General features: G+C 39.8%; 1 protein-coding gene across 2 annotated transcripts in view; it reads left to right on the forward strand.

Moving 5' to 3' along the window:
- cdh19 (cadherin 19, type 2) overlaps positions 1-17,553 on the forward strand; it is a 337,720-nt gene that overhangs the window by 17,813 nt on the left and 302,354 nt on the right. For both annotated transcript variants that reach the window (XM_057824224.1, XM_057824227.1), the window contains exon 2: positions 1,292-1,415. The gene's annotated coding sequence lies outside the window, so the exon portion shown is untranslated. The remainder of the gene's footprint in view (positions 1-1,291; positions 1,416-17,553) is intronic.

Consider the following 17,553-nt stretch of genomic DNA (forward strand, 5'->3'; position numbering starts at 1 on the left):
AAAATTTGATAGCCATCTAAAGTCCGTCACTAAATCCGCTTATTACCACCTAAAAAAAATAACCAGAATTAAGGGGCTTCTGACTCAACAAGACATGGAAAAACTTATGCATTCATTTTCAGCAGATTGGACTACTGCAACGGTATATTTACAGGTCTTGATAAAAAATCAGTCAGGAAGCTGCAGCTAGTACAGAATGCTGCAGCCAGAGTCCTCACAAATACAAGGAAGCTGGACCACATTACACCGGTTTTGAAATCGCTACACTGGCTTCCAGTGAGTCAAAGGATAGACTATAAAATACTACTGCTCGTCTACAAAACACTTAATGGCCTTGGACCAAAATACATGCTTGATTTGTTAGATTCCTATGAGACATCTAGACCCCTAAGGTCGTCTGGAACGGGTCTTCTGCATGTTCCAAGAACAAGAACCAAGCAGGGTGAGGCAGCATTTAGTTTTTATGCTCCTCACCTCTGGAACAAGTTACCCGAACGTCTGAAGTATGCTCAAACTGTTAGCTCCTTTAAATCAGGGCTAAAAACGCTTTTGTTTAGCACTGCATATCCATAACTGTCTATATATTTCAATCTACCTGCCTTCTATTCCTCTTGTGCTTATCTCTATTGCTGATTTCAATGATTATTAGTAGTAGTAGTTTTTGCTTTATTTTTATTTTTGTTTTATTTTTATTTATTTATTTTTAATCTGTGATTAAATGCAATCTTTTGTCTTGGTTTTTACGTTGTGTTGATTTAAATGTGATTTTTATGGTCTTCATGTGATGTAAAGCACTTTGAATTGCCTTGTGTTGAATTGTGCTATATAAATAAATTTGCCTTGCCTTGCCTTGTCTCACATGCTCTCACCTCGGGATAGGGTTTTGCTGTTTAAAAAACATTTTTTTTCAAAAAATGCTCTTCTCTTAAATTTTTCTTCCCCCAGAAAATTGAGATTTTAAGCTTTACAATGATGTATCACACATGCATATCGGACAATTTTTGAAATTTGGCCAAATTGGGGGTCTCAAAGCGGAACTTCAAGTTACCTGAGTGTTTTCCGCCATATATATTATTTGTTAGAATTCTGGAGAAATGATCTGGAATCCCATCTCACACTTTTCTTTAGATGAAAGACTGTCCTAAAGTCCCCATTCGCATAACGCTTAATTACCGTTTTAAAGTCTTACACGTTGTCCGAGCTCGGTTTTGTCGGATCGACAGTGATGTTGTGATCAGACTTTGCATCAAATCATAAGACGAACAGACCCACCTGCCCATTTCCTTTTCAGCCCCTTCCGTTTATCTGCAAAGACCGGAAACATTTGTCAACAGACACAGACCGTCGCCCCGGCCGGCCGGTTGAGCGAGAAGATAAAGCATCCTGCTCTACAGCCTCTGCCCTGCCGACACCAGGTAGCAAATGGAGAACGTTTGTATCGCACACTCGTGCATACTAAGTGCGATAAGAGAAATAGTGTTTGTGTAGATTCGCAGTCACGGAGGGAAACCAATTCAAAAGTTAGGGCTGCAAACTTTATGCTTGTCTGAAAGTCCATTCAGACATAAGGAAACAATTGTATTTATTCCTCTGTTGTACCTCAGTGGCAATGAAGATCTCTTACCTTTCCTGCCCACTTTAACCTTAACCACACATACCTCAGCAACGTACAGTACATATAGTACCTTCCATTAGTCAACTTGGTATGCTACAAAACTGCATTCAATATCTTTTGCCAGCCTGCATATCATGAAAATCATGAATGAACGTTACTCTAACGACCTTGAATATCCTGATTTACCACCTTTGTACTTTTTATCAACTCATTGGCTTCCATTGACTGCTGTAAATTAGAGCTGCAGCTATTGAATATTTTAGTAATTGAGTATTCTGCTGAAAATTCCATCTGTTTTTGTTTTTTTTTAAGGTATAGAGCAATTATAATTATACATGAGAAAAGACATTTCACCTAAGAGTGGGAATCTCTTGGTACCTCACGATACGATATGATTTGCGATTCAAAGCTCACGATAACGATGATCTGACGATATGGCGATACAACGATTATCGATACATTGGTCAGGAAATCATTCTAGGATATTCTACAAACAACTAAAAAACATTAAGTTTCTGCTGTGAATTGGAAAGAGTTTATCAATAGTAGACGTCCGATCCATTTGAAGTGGGAGGGTGGCAGCGAATGAACATTCGTTCATTCGCTGCCATCCCTCCCACTTCAAACGGATTGAACATCTATGGCCGTCAGTGGCAGCCAATGCTAGGCAATGATTAATTAAAGTAACTTGGGGCCATTTAAGGTCATTTACCCCTTGATTTTCAGTTACTTCCTGTTGATTTTGGGGTATTTTATGGGTCACTTCCTGTTTATTTTTAGTTACAGAACAGGAAGTGACCTGGGAATCGCCCAAATGAATAGGCAGTGACTCAAACTCAACAGAAAATGACCTGTAAATGTCCTAAAATGAACAGCAAGTGACCTGTAAATGCCCTGAAAATCGGACAGAATGACCGGGAATGCTCTGGTTTCGAATGAACGAACGTTCCCAGTCCAAATGGATTGGGTGTCGAGCACCGTTAATGCAGCCTTAGAGTTAACAGACACGATTATGGTAGAAGATTTTGGTAGCAACTTGTTGGTTGTTTATGATTTTTATTCATTTATTTTTAGACAGTGACACCTTTTTAAAATGATATCTCGATCCTTGGCAGGAACATTATCACGATATATCACCATTTCGATATATTGTCACACCCCTAATTTCACCTAATATTGAATCATTTTTAAATAATCAATGTCTTTATTTTCAATGTATCGTAGTTTTTGCACTATAAGGCGCACCTGACTATAAGCCGCCACCCTCCAAATTTGACACGAAAATGACTTTTTTCATAGATAAGCCGCACTGGACTATGAGCCACACCAAATATATTAACCGGTAACACTTAATTTGACAGCGGAATCATACGACTGACATAAGATCAAATGAACCACCATCACTGCTTCAAGAAGCTTCATTTGGTCATCACTGCTCCCTTGGGGGTGACATTCAACCTCTGCTGCCACTTGCTGTCAACACTGTTGTTGTCCAACATGCCTCCTAGCATGCATTGCAGCGCTACAGATGTAAATAACAATCAAAAGTCATGTTCTGTGCTTATTATTTCTTCAGTTACTGTTCATTTTTTCATTAATTGCTAGTTATGGTATTTGGTAATACTTTATTTAACAGTGGCGCCATAAGACTGTCATTAGACAGTCATAATTATAACCTGAGACTGTCATGAGCATTAATGAACACTTGTAACAGATGCCATTTAGTGTAATCCAGCAAATCGTCTCACTTTTGAATGGATGTAAAAGATCCGAGCTCGACATAAAAGGGGTTAGTGACATAATTTGCTGGATGACACTTAATGACATCTGTCATAAGCATTCAGCAATGCCCATCATGGTGTCATGTCATAATCATGACTGTCTTATGACGCCGCTGCCAAATAAAATGTTACTTATTTGCCCAAATAAATCGACAAATAAGCAGCACTGGACTATAAGCAGCAGGATTCAAAATAAAGTAAATACTCACAACACTAAAACGAAAGAAAAGGATCAACAACCTTCCTATTGTTTGAACTATTAACGGAGAGAGATGTCCAATCTCTTTGAACGGGGAGGGCTGGCAGTGAATGAATGAACGTTCATTCACTGCCAACCCTTCCAGTTCAAATGGATTGGACGTTTACTAGCGATTGAACTCATTTAAATTCACGGCAAAAATATCAGTCAAAATAAAATTGGACATCTACCACTATAAATGACGCTGAATGAATTAATTTTACACCCAAAAGTGCCCTTGAAAATTTAATTGCGGCAGCAAAGGCGACAACCACCAATAAACTACTTCCTCATTTGACAGAAGGAGCCGTGCCAAAAAGCCGACGTCTGTTTGCCAGTCATTTATTTATTACTATGACGGCGGCGGCGACTTTTTCAGGCCGCTGCACGTCAACAAAACACTTGACACATAAACGAGCTTCTCATTAGGAGCAGACGGGAAGCTTTTAAGTAAAAAGCCCACCCAAAATGGACTGTTGTTTATCACCCAGATTCTTTTGAGCGGTTTTAAAAATATATTAAAAGAAAGAAAAAACAAAAAACATCCACTTGACAACAATGAATGTCTCTGTTCTTTTTAAAAAGTGCAATTTTGACGTATTCACACCAAATGCATGTCAAGTCCCATTTGGAAAAAATGTCTTTCAAGTGTCTCCGTCAAATAGAATCCATAAGTTTTTTATGGTGGAAATTATCAGGGGTGGAATGTAATGGATTGTTTACTCTTGTTATTGTTTCTCAAGGTTTTTTTTGTTTTTGTAATTTTATTTTATTTTTTAATCCATTTGTTGGAATTACAGCGATCCCTCAATTATCGTGGCGAAGTAGTGTAAAGTAGTGTTTCTGTGGCAGGCCTACGTCGTCAAGGCAGACCCGATTTACGACCCTTCGCCGTAGCCTGACGTGCATCTCCACAATTTTCTGACTGGTCGACACGTCAACGCATGGTGACGTGGCGCAAATGGACTGTGATTGGTCCGCTCAATTGTCCAGTTCAGCGCGAAATCACCGCCATTTTAAAACATTGTTTTGCTACACGCAAAAATTGACCAAGCCGACGAGAGTCTGGTAAAGACATTATAACAATTTCCAAATGGCAAGGTCAGTGATTGCATTAATTCGCAGGAAGTTTCTTTGTTTACACATGGAGGCGGCTAATTTTCCTAACTGACTAGCCTCGTGGTTTACTTTTAACCAAGAATCGAGACTGTTTTACGTCCATATCTATAAAGAATTCAGGGATTTAAGCATTTATTCACTAGCATTTTCGCCAGAAATGCTCTGTTTATGCAAGGCGGCCGCTAGCCTCATTCGCTAACATAGTAGCATTGTACATCCTCAATATACGTAACAAAAACGCTAACTGCACGGTTTCTTTGCTTCTAACCAAGAATCGAGACTGTTTTACGTCCATATCTATGAAGAATTCAGGGATTTTAAACATTTATTCTCAAGAAGTTTTGCCAGAAAATTTCCTGGTATGCCAGGCGACTGCTAGCCTCATTCACTAACATAGTAGCATTGCACTTCCTCAATATATGTAAAATAAACGCTAACTGCACGGTTTCTTTGCTTTTAACCAAGAATCGAAACTGTTTTACGTCCATATCTATGAACAATTCAGGGATTTAAGCATTTATTCACAAGACGTTTCGCCAGAAAATCTGTTACGCCAGGCGGCTGCTAGCCTCATTCGCTAACATAGCATTTTACTTCCTCAATATATGTAAAATAAACGCTAACTGCTCGATTTCCTTGCTTTTAACCAAGAATCGAGACTGTTTTACGTCCATATCGGTAAAGAATTCAGGGATTTAAGAATTAATTCACAAGAATTTTCTCCACAAGAGCTCTGTTTACGCCAGGCGGCCGCTAGCCTCATTCGCTAACATAGTAGCATTGCACTTCCTCAATATACGTAAAATAAACGCTAACTGCACGGTTTCTTTGCTTTTAACCAAGAATCGAGACTGTTTTACGTCCATATCTATGAAGAATTCAGGGATTTTAAGCATTTATTCTCAAGAAGTTTTGCCAGAAAATTTCCTGTTACGCCAGGCGGCTGCTAGCCTCATTCGCTAACATAGTAGCATTGTACTTCCTCAATATACATAAACGCTAACTGCACGGTTTCTTTGCTTTTAACCAAGAATCAAGACTGTTTTACATCCATATCTGTGAAGAATTCAGGGATTTAAGCATTTATTCACAAGAAGTTTCGCCAGAAAAGTTCCTGGTACACCAGGCGTCTGCTAGCCTAATTCGCTAACAGTATATAGTGTATAATGATAATAAACGGCTATTCTATGATATAGTGTATAATGATAATAAAGGGCTATTCTATTCTATAATAAGTTGTGATTGTATATTGAATTTATTAATAATCTATAATTGATTCTGCATGTTTTCAAGTATTAAGTTTTTGTTAAATTGAGTGGTTTATTAGTTGTTGAAAACTTGCAGTAAATAAAAAAATAAGTTATTATTTTGGTCAAAAACTTGTATGATATGGTAAATATTGCTATTGATCCTGAAAATATAGGTGATTATCTTTGCATTTGGTGATTTTTGTGCATCTAATGTAAAATCTGAGACTTTTATAGCCATTTTAAGTTGTGTTATACTTATATAAAAATAATCGGGATTTTATAAGGGAACGACTTTGAATTTTTTGTGGCCGCTGCTCATGGAGACTCATATATAGCTAAGGTAGGTGCCTGTTTTGGTTTTAGGTCTGTAGCAGCTTTGTTTTTGTAAATATTTGAATTATTTGAAGTTTTTGAAAATAGGCCCTCTATGAATCGTCCCCGTTTCCCATGTCATGTCAGTAGCTTATGAAGTTTATGGTGTGTGTTTGGAAGCGAATGGCCACCCGAAGCGGTGACAGAGTTGGCCAAAAACTGCCAGCTTTTTATCACTTTGTCATATTTTTAATTGGTACGGGTGTCGTAAAGTCAAAATCACACAGGACGGGTACCTCGTAAGCCGAGGACTACCTGTAATAATGAATTAATGTAACGAATTGAGTTCTACTGTGGTGGTTGTGTTTTGCATGCTGTTCCTGAACGCACCGTGTGACAAGAGTGGGAGAGGTGCCCAAGAGTGGGAAGTTTTTCCTTTCTATTTTCATGTTCTGTTGTTGGAGTCGGCTACAGCAGACAGCAGCCGTGTTGTGTTGCACAAGTTCTGAAATAAACGATTAAAAACCTGACGAAGCTGGTGACTTGCCGATGTCACAAGAATATTTATTGTCACCCTAGCTTAAGTTTCCTGAGCGAAATATGGGCGGCGCCATCTTGGACAATGCCTGCCTTGAACTTCCGCTGTAGAACTACATGAATAACTAAACTAGATGAGGATCTCACGGAATCTCAATAAATGGATTAATCCTGATATTGATGAGACGTGAGATTGCATGAATGTTCTTATCAATTCGTTGATCATTCATGGACAACTATAACAACCTGTCAGCCTGTGTTGACGTGAGGTATAGATTGATACGCCCGCCACTTGAGTGGCTAAAATGAGGTGAAATTACAAATTATTAGGGTTGTTCCGATCATGTTTTTTTGCTCCCGATCCGATCCTGATCGTTTGAGTATCTGCCGATCCCGATATTTCCCGATCTGATTGCTTTTTTTTGCTCCCGATTCAATTCCAATCATTCCCGATAATTTTTCCCGATCATGTACATTTTGGCAATGCATTAAGAAAAAAATGAATAAAACTCGGACGAATATATACATTCAACATACAGTACATAAGTACTGTATTTGTTTATTATGACAATAAATCCTCAAGATGGCATTTACATTAACATTCTTTCTGTGAGAGGGATCCACGGATAGAAAGACTTGTAATTCTTAAAGGATAAATGTGACTTTGTATATTGTGACTAAATATTGCAATCTAGTGTATTTGTTGAGCTTTCAGTAAATGATACTGTAACCATGCCCAAATGCATGATGGGAAGTGCAACCATGACTGTGCTTAGTGCTACCAATTGATATATCTTCTCTGCGTTGGGAAATAAAATGGGGTGTTAAGAAAAAGATCAATTACTACCTTGCTTCCCCACATTGCTTCCCACGATATATCTAATTGTAGGGAGAGGGTTTGTAAGGCTTTAACCATTTAAGACAAGGCTCCAAAGGCTGCCAAAATTCACTCTACTCATTTTACGCTGCCTTTTAGCTCTCTATATAGTTAAAACGGCGCCATTATAGATTGAACGGGACAAAGCGTGAGTGGGTCTTGCAGTGCATGCGCTAATTCCGTTAAATATTTTAATGTGATTAATTTTTTAAAAATCCTGCCGTTAACGCGATAAAGTTGATAGCCCTACTTTAAGCCAAAACTACTCTGGATGAGTGTAAGACATTTTGTCTGTAACGTTAAATACAATTAGAAAGCGATTTAAGTAAAAAAAATATATATATTAAAAAAAGCCATATCCGATATATATATTTTTTTTAAATGACGTGATCGTGATCTACAAATTATATTACATTTTCCGAATGCAGAAGTGCTGACACGTATTTGTTGTTGCAAGTAAATACAACAAGTTACGTACATATAAACAAAAATAGTATATCATTCTAATTTTTTGCAGATATTGATCGCAGTAAAAAATTTGGACATGGTTCAATTTCTTGATTTAAAATGATTGGTGCATGAGCAAAACAGGTCAATAAATCACAATCTATAAAATTATTAGAAAAATTATTTACTTATTGTAAAGTGTTACCGATGGGTGTCCTCACCGTCACAGATGTCGTAAACAATTTGCAGTATTAATTCCGAGGCACACAACTTTGCCAATTACAATGCCTAACATATCACTATTGTACTTACTGTATATAATAAGTAGTTGCTATCGACTGTGTTATTTTGTCTCGTGCAGGTGTTTCAAAATGTAACTTTTTCTGAGGAAAAAAAGTGTTGTCGCACCCCCCACACGCACACAAAAAAAAATAAACCTTTAAGTATCAAATAAGCTACTTTTTACTATTACTTTGACTATACAGTATTTTTTTACACCAGTACATTTTCCTCTGTAAAATGTTATCAATGTAACAGTACTCAAGTGCTTTTACTTGAGTAGTTAAAAAAAATGTTTAGGTACTTTTTCCACCATGTAAATCATTCATGTTTTTATTTTCTAATGTAAATGTTCAGTGAGCCAGATTAAAGACCAGCACGGGGTGCCGAAGTACGCATGCTTTGCCCAACAGTTGGTCATTAGAAATAGCTTGCGAGGACTCTTCTGATGGAGGTTGTTTTCGCGACATTAACGCCGGCATTCTTCTCGGCCACGTAAACACAATCAAATTCTCTATAATATCAATAAGGTCTCCAACTGAAAATACAATTTCAAGGTCTGTTTGAGGCATAGTGAAGCAATGGCGCGTTGTAATTTAAAAGATAACACTTTGTGGCGGTTTTCATAGCTTTTGGGGGACGATTGTTGATGAATCGGGTACATGGGGTGGATAAACTTCTTTTACAAAAAGCATTTTTGGTTTTACCAGAATTTTTGTTGTTGTTACGTAGCAGCCACTTCTTAACCTATTGGCTGCCATTGACAGCAACAGATGTCCAATTTATTCAAATGAGGATAACTAGCAGCGAATGAACGTTTTGTAAAACTACATTAGATATATCTGAAAAACAGATGTCCAACCTATTTGAACTGTGAGGCGATCAGACACTTTCTCAATGTGGTTTGGACCTCTAGGTTATTTTTCTGCCGGTGTGATTTCTTTCGAAATAGATGACAAATTCCGAGGTGTTGACGGGAGGGTTTATCACCAGGGAGAACAACACAACATGTTTTTGTCAAGGTACACGCAGAGAGCAGTGACCGGTGAAAAGCACCTTTTGCCGCTGCTGTGACACTGCGACATTGTGTTTTCTCATTTGGGCAAAAACACGTCGGCTGTGCGCAGCGGTCGCGCGTTCATTTTGTAAGCTTGGCAGGAACACGACTATTTGTCACGCCGAATAGAAAGCGAGCGGGCCTGATTGAGTGGCCCTTGCGCACGAGGGGGAAGCCGGTGGCGGGATTACGGCGGATGAAATAGTGCGGACAAAGCAAGGGTGGAATTAGAAGGTAAAAGGGACACACAAACCTCTTTTGTAATGCATGTGCTGTCGAGTTACCCTTTGCCGAAATGACAAATGGACTGACAAGTAAGGACACATGTTGGGATTAGATACAATACCCTAATACATTATTTTTATTTGAAGTCTTATGTAGACATCCCATGGTGGACCTTTAGATTTGAGGTCAATTTGTAGCTGTAAGCCTGAATACCAAATAAAAATTGTGAACATACTGTGCAGCAAAATACAAACATGCTATCTTAATGTTAATATAAAATGGACAATACCATTGACCAGGGGTCGCGTTAACCGAATATTTTCCGTCGTTGACCGATTTTTTAAAATGGTGACGGAAAAAACTGAAGTCCACCTGTCATTTTGACAGGTTGCAATCACACCCCAGACCACAGGGTGGCGAGTGAGCATATTAATTAGCTATTGTCTCTCTTGATGCATGACGTCGTTGTCCTTACTCTGAGAAATGTCAAGGCAACTGAGAGTCCGAAGTTTCTTCAAAAAGCCCCAAAACGACGATGGTGTTGATAAAAGAGGTGAAAAAACGGGGACTGCACAAGCGGGCACGCAATTCAAGTCCATGCGCACCAGGAGGAAGGTGTAAGACTCCGTTCAGGCCACAGCAGGTGAACTGTTAATTTCATTGTTCCATAATGTAGCCTACCTACTGGGGCCACAGTCAGCTGTTTTTGTCACTGCGGAGAAAAAGTTACATATTCATCTGCTTGATGTGTGATGGCACGGTGTGGATTCTGCTAAGCTTGTTCGGACAGAATATTCATTTAAACGGAATGAAAACTCAATACTATTGAATATGTTGAAGCGGTATGCAATGTTAAGAGTCTTGTTAGCTCGAATTGCTGTGTCCAGCCGCTGTAGCTCTGCTGCTTTCTGTGAACTCTCTATTCAGGTCGGTGAACGCGAGCGGGTCTTAAGTGTCTGTCACGTGACTGTGTCGTAGCCGCTAACGCGCTCGGCCAAATGGACACACAAGTACAGAAGGTGAATTATGCCAAACAACGGGTCACCACAATGTCATTATCATCATTTGAAAAATTTAAGTGACGGGTAAAAACCGGATTTTTATGACCCGGTCAGTCAAAATGACAGACAACGAAAAAGTCTAGCGCAACCTCTGCCATTGACATACTCACAAAAATTAGCATTGCGTTGCAATACCTTGGTACACTGCCCAAAACATATGATTGCAAGGTTTTCTTCTGCTATTCTACGTTACTGTCAGTGCTCCCTGAAAAGCACCACTGCCTCACAGTAGCTAAGGTTTGAACACAGTCTTGTATACCTCCAAAACGGACCTGGTTTGTTCCAGGACCTGGTTTGTCAGTCGAAATGGTTGTTTGTCGAGTGGGATTTTCCGATAGGAAAACATTACCGTAATTTTCCGAATATAACGCCCCCCCCCCCAAAATCAACTTGTCAAATCATGGTGCGCATTATACATGGGTACAGGGATGGAGACAGAAATATATATATATTATATATATATAACGACCGATTTTTATATTGACACGGCCATGTTGTGTTGAAGAAACGTATGCGGCGATCCGTTGCCGACCATTACGTTACGTGACGTCATCATTTTGTTTCAGTAATACTTCACTCTGATTGGTCGAATGATTTCGTCTGTGTTAAATTCTGCTTTTTTCACTCTTCATAAAGCACAGGATTTAGTTTCTTGAACTCATTTAAGTCAACGTTTATTGCAGCTCCGCAACTCGAACCATAACAAACGGAACACAACACAGACTTCCTGTGTCCGTCAACTATATCTGTCCCTCGGGAAACTCAAACCCAAATAGCAATAGTTCCTATTGTTACAGTCTAGTGTACAGCGATGCGCTATTTCCGACGTAAATCCTCACTTTTATTTTACCGTATCAATCCATGGAAGAAACATTTATTCATCATGATGAAACGAGCAAGTTATATAGCAGCCTTTAAAAAAAAAAAAGTCATCTGTTTTGTTTTCTCCTGGATTCTGGTAAGTTGAAGTTGTCAGATCATATTGTTACCGTACATATTGTCAGTTTACGGTAATGTTTTGAACTACCAATGTGCTATGCTTGGCGCTGTGTTTCACCAGTCAGTAAAATGACATTTTTAATCTGTACGCGAGCTCTGTTTTCTTGTATTCTTCTATTCATTGGTGTTAAAATTAGGGTGCGCGTTATACATGGGTACAATAATTTCCCCTAGATTTTACAAGTAAATTTGTGGTGCGCGTTATACACGGGTGCGCCTTATATTCGGGAAATTACGGTAGTTTGATTTGTTCCACAGCCCAAAAACCTACACTAAATACTAGGGATGGGAATCGAAATCTGATTCCAATTACGAACCGGTTCCTCGTGTTTCGAGGCCTAGACATCACAATGAAAAAGCCTTAACTATCCCTTTAACGATTCCTAAAGACGCGTATTGTGTCGTGACGTGATTTGTTGTCCAGACACATCAAACTAGCATGGCGCCAAGAACCACTCGCTCCAAAGTTTGGCTACACTTCACCAGCAAAGAGGGTGAAAAGGAAAGGTTACGATGGTTTAGCACAAGCATTGCAGCCGTAAACATAGCAATGACAGCACATAGGTTCAAACGCTCGAAAGTGTGTCTTCACTTCACGAGGAAAAATTACAAAAAAGCGACTTGCAGTCATTGCAAGGTGGAGATAACTGCATCGGGAGGGAATACGACTGCAGTGTCCTCACCGAGACGCTAAGGCTAAGTCCTGGCTATACAGCTAGCTAAACTCCCAAATGACAATGCAGCAGACGTTGGTATAATTTGCTGACTTTATTCAACCTTCACTTGAAGAGTGAAACTAAAAATAGAAATGAAATAAATCAATTTCGTCCCCAATAACAAACAGTTGAGCATCAACGTAAATCAGCGATGATTAGCTGCTAATACAGTAATAACACAAATGGTTAGCATGCGTTCGCTAGCATTAGCACATCGTTCAAACCACTACGCAACTGGATTTAAGTGTCCGATCGCGAGTGGAAACACACAACAACACAAAAGATGATACATACAGTCGTTGCCTCTGTAGATATTTTACAAACAAACAAAGAACGTAGGCTCGTAGCAGTGTTTCCCTCTCTCACTAACTCGCTCACTCGCTGGGATGCTTTGTAGCGGCACTTCTTCTTCACGTGAGCGCGTTCGTCTTCGTGTGAGGAAGCGCAAGGGCGCCCCCACTTGAGCGTGAAAGCACCATAAAAACTAAAAGGCATGCATTTCAATATAATGGTAAATAATACACTTTAACACATATTGCCTAAGGCAGAACAATGACCTATATGCCAATATATATATATACCAATATTTTTTATTTCTATTAGAAAAATGTTTCAGTAAAATGTTACACATTCTTGTGTATTTTCCACTTATTGCCACAGTTAACATTGAGGCTTTGGGCCTCTTTTGACCTCGTTGTGAGTTTGTAAGGTTGTGACTTCTGATTAAACAAACTCGATGCCAATCAAAATGTTTGTTCTTTTTCCGCAAATTAGAATCGATAAGAGAATAGAAAAAGAATCGAATCGTTAAGCAATATCAATAATGGAATCGGAATTGTAAAAATTGTATCAATTCCCATCCGTACTAAATAGCATAATTTTCGGACTATAAGGCGCACCTGACTATAAGCCGCCACCCACCAAATTTGGCACCAAAACAACATTTGTTCATAGATAAATTGCACTGGACACTAAGCCGCAGGTGTCCTCGCTTTATTATGAGATATTTACACAAAAAGATAATATCCGGTAACACTTTATTTGACAGTGGCATCACACAACTGTCATAAGACCAAATGAACCACCATGAAGCTTTGAACCAATTGGCTGCTAAGCTTTATTGCTTCAAAAGCTTCATTTGGCCATCACTGCTCCCTTGGGGGTGACAGTTAACCTCTGCTGTCACCTGCTGTCAACACTGTTGTCGTCCAACATGCCTCCTAGCATGCATTGCAGCGCTACAGATGTAAATATCAATCAAAATTCATGTTCTATGCTAATTTTTATCTTCAGTTACTGTTCCTGTTGTTTAATTAATTGCTAATTATGGTATTTGGTCGCACTTTCTTTGACAGTGGTGCCATAAGATGGTCCTCAGACAATCATCAAATTATCTTACTTTTGAATGACTGAAAGATCCGAGCTGGCCACAAATGGAGTTAGTGACATACAAATAAAGACGCACATTCAGGCATGGAACATACATCAAAACTGTACCATAACACAATCAACAATCTGGGTTTAGTAACTTAGCGACCAGTCAAGCAGCTCGATTAATTTCAGGGTGTACAAGGTTATGGCTTTATCATGTCCCTAACATTTTTGCATCTGTTTGCTGTGGAACATTTTGTTGTGGCTATGTGTGTGGCAACAGTGATTATGCGTTATCACAGCTGGTGTGAGTAGAGACTCAAAATGCTTTTCTTCTAAATCTCTTAAAAAGGATACATTGCTAAGGTGTACATGGTGGCAACTATTGGCGCACACAAAGGTCACTGTAACAGTTTCATCAGACATGAGTGTATAAAATCAAACAACATGCTGTACATATTTTATCCCAAGATTAATGTCTCGACAACGAAATCATACTTATTATTCGTTTTATACAGTATCTTTTCCATATACTCAGTAGACTAAAGTCAGAGCCTTTGTTATCTTTAGTAGGTAATCCTTAATGTGTTCAAGATTCTTGTAGAGGCTCCTGCCGTTGATAAGTTTCAGCTTACCGTCCACATCCACGAGTTGTTATACTGGTCCGCTGTGTCGTATTTACAGTTATCCAGCTATTGTAGTCAGTTGGTCAAGACTCGTGATAGCTTTAATCTTCATATCTTGCGTCTTGACAAGGATCCTGCAATCCGAGACCCAGGTGTTGGCTATTTTCCCAGCTTTCTTGAGTTGACGTGCTTTTCTTGCAATTTCGGCGAGTCAAGTTGTCATTCAAAAAAATATTCGACCCTTTCAGGTGGCGGCGCTGGTTAAGCAGGGCAGTCTTGGTCTGCCAGCTTCATGAGCACCGTCGCCGGTCCTCTCCCCCCAGATGGGAGCAGAAGGCAGCGACGGATGTCCAGCGGTTCCATGTTTATTCCATACTCTTTCAGTTTAGCAATTTCCAGTTGCGCCACTGTGTCCCCTGGGCTAGGCATCAGTTGTAATCTAGAAATGATGAGCTCATTTGCGCGTCGGCACTGGTCGAGATCGTCAGCCAAAATTTCCAGCCTCTTGATGCGAACATCTCTCTCCTCGACCGCCTGCTTGAGTTTCTCGTTTTCAACGCAAATTAACTGGAACTCTCTGACGATTTCTTGATTCTGGTTTTGAATCAAGCCAATCAAGGAGAGCTCCAACTTCTGTATGGAGGATTTTATTTCATCCAAGTCTCCAGGCTTCAAATTCTTTGGAGCCATACTGGGAGTCGAGCTTGCTGGCCCTGAGCGCTTATCGGTTAAGATAAGAGTGCTTCAGGAGCTCAGTGCGTCTGTACACGGTGAAGGCTGAGCAGCTATAAACCGTAGGATTCAAAATGAAGGAAAAAAGTAGTGGCTTATAGTCCGAAAACTATGGTACCTAATAAATACTGCAGATAGAATTACACAAAGCGAAACAAATGAATTATAAATACAAATCGGAATAATGTAACGAATCAGGTTCTAATGTGGCGGTTGTGTTTTGCATGTTGTTCCTGAACGCACCGCGTGACTGACACGAGAGTGAGAGAGGTGCGGAAGAGTGGGAAGTTTTTAACTTTCTTTTTTCGTGTTCTGTTGTTGTTGGCGTCGGCTATGGCAGACAGTAGTCGTGCTGTGTTGCACAAGTTCGGAAATAAATGAGTAAAAACATAACGAAGCTGGCAACTTCCTTGCCAATGTTACAATGATAATAATAATGACAGTCGTCATCGAGATCGCAGACAATTTTTGGCCGTATTGTCGAACCAGTTCACTGATGTGCATGCCACATTTTATTAGGCCTCTTTCAGAATCTCAAGATGAAATGATGTTTCCAATGCGTCCCACATTCAAATTGGGTTAGCATGAGATTATTACAGGTCCTCTCAGGCAACACACGCTTGCAGGTGCGCTCGGAGAACCGCACACCCACGTTTCCCGTGGGTGCGCAATCACCCACGCCAGCGCAATTAATCCCGGCGGTCCTTCCAGGCGCGGGCCTGCTTAGTCATCCGACTCCTTCAGCCCCCAAAATAGTCGCGGCGCATGAATATTTCACTGAGCTCTCGTATTTTAGCTTCCATGCTGCGTTTCCATTTACATCTGACGTTTGAGTTTTGCAGGGGATGTTTCAATTAGTAACTCGTTAAACAATCAGTACTGCTATTAAATATGTGCTCAAGGCTTTCACGTTACGGTTTTAAATTCAAGTTTCGAGCCAGGTTTACGGTTGCCACTTGGTATTTCAAAGCGAGCTTTTATTTAAAACGTATTTTCTGATCGGCGCTTTATCGCCTGGCGGTTTCATTTCCTCACATGTGAATATTCACAAAGAGAGATAAGGCTGTGAAGAAGAGGCAGCAGCTGCGGGCCAACAAAGGAGATCACATTTGCATGACCCTCGTTACGGCGCCCGCAATCGGGAAGTTCAGACGACGGGGGGGCGAGCAGGAAGTAAAGTGGCTTTGATATGATCAGCGCCGAATGAATACGGAGGCGACCGGCACGGTGCGGGAGAAAGACATTGAAATTCAGAGAGGCTCAGCGGGTGCCGCGACTTGAAGCCGGAAGCTTCCGTTATCCGAGAGCCAAACCAGCTGATGTCAGGATGGACTGGAGGTGATGCGCAAGGGATGTTAGTAGACTGTTATATAGAAGTACAGGGAGAGAGAAGCTAAAGTGAATTTTGAGAATAGACAAAAATCAATGGTTTCTTCAATTCCAGGTTGACTTCTTGTAAACTGATATGCTGTGACTTTTAGGCAGGCAATGAGGAACGTGTATGACTCAGCTGTTGTTTTTTGTTTGCATCTGGATATAGTCATTTATGGCCTATTAACTCATTGGTGAGCTGGCAGTCAATGATCATTTTTTTAGTGCCATTGGCTTAAGACTGGTTTTGTATGGTGGCCGAGAGGTGTCAGGCGAAATGCAAAGTCCAAACACTTTGCAAATAGAAAAAAACTTTGCACGAACCCCAATGGCGTACCGCAAGCAACACATCACTTCCGCTCATTAATATTCATGACATTAGCTAGTGTTGCTAAGTAGGGACAAGCCGCCGTTTGTCCCTAATAGGAAATGAATGGAAATCGTGTACGAAGGAGTTTACAGAGCTAAACCTACCAATTCTCTCCGAAAATGATGTGCCTGGTGCCAAATTGACTGGCAAAGATGTGGAAGAACATAAAAATGTTCAGTTAGAGATGGCTTTAGTGTCAAAGGCTGAAAAAGACGAAAAAAAACGAGCCGACCTAAGCATTGCTTTAGCTTTTTTATCGACGCGACTGACAATGACATTCTCCTGTTTCAACAAGCTATCCTTTACCATCATCCTTGTCTGTCTTATACGGTATATCCTCTGGTTGTCCTACGTCTCTTACCGTTCTTGGGGGTAATTTAGTTAGCTTTGTGTAGCGATCGCAAATGCTACTCAGTGACAGCCAACGAACACTTAATTTTTTCATTGATAACACATCTTAATCCTATAATTTATTTACACTTCCCCCTTACTAAAGTTTGTTATATATATATATATATATATATATATATATATATATATATATAAAACAGAAACTGCAACAGTGGCAGT

The sequence above is a fragment of the Corythoichthys intestinalis genome, chromosome 20 (genome assembly GCF_030265065.1).
Source record: "Corythoichthys intestinalis isolate RoL2023-P3 chromosome 20, ASM3026506v1, whole genome shotgun sequence".
In the NCBI taxonomy this organism is placed as follows: domain Eukaryota; kingdom Metazoa; phylum Chordata; class Actinopteri; order Syngnathiformes; family Syngnathidae; genus Corythoichthys; species Corythoichthys intestinalis.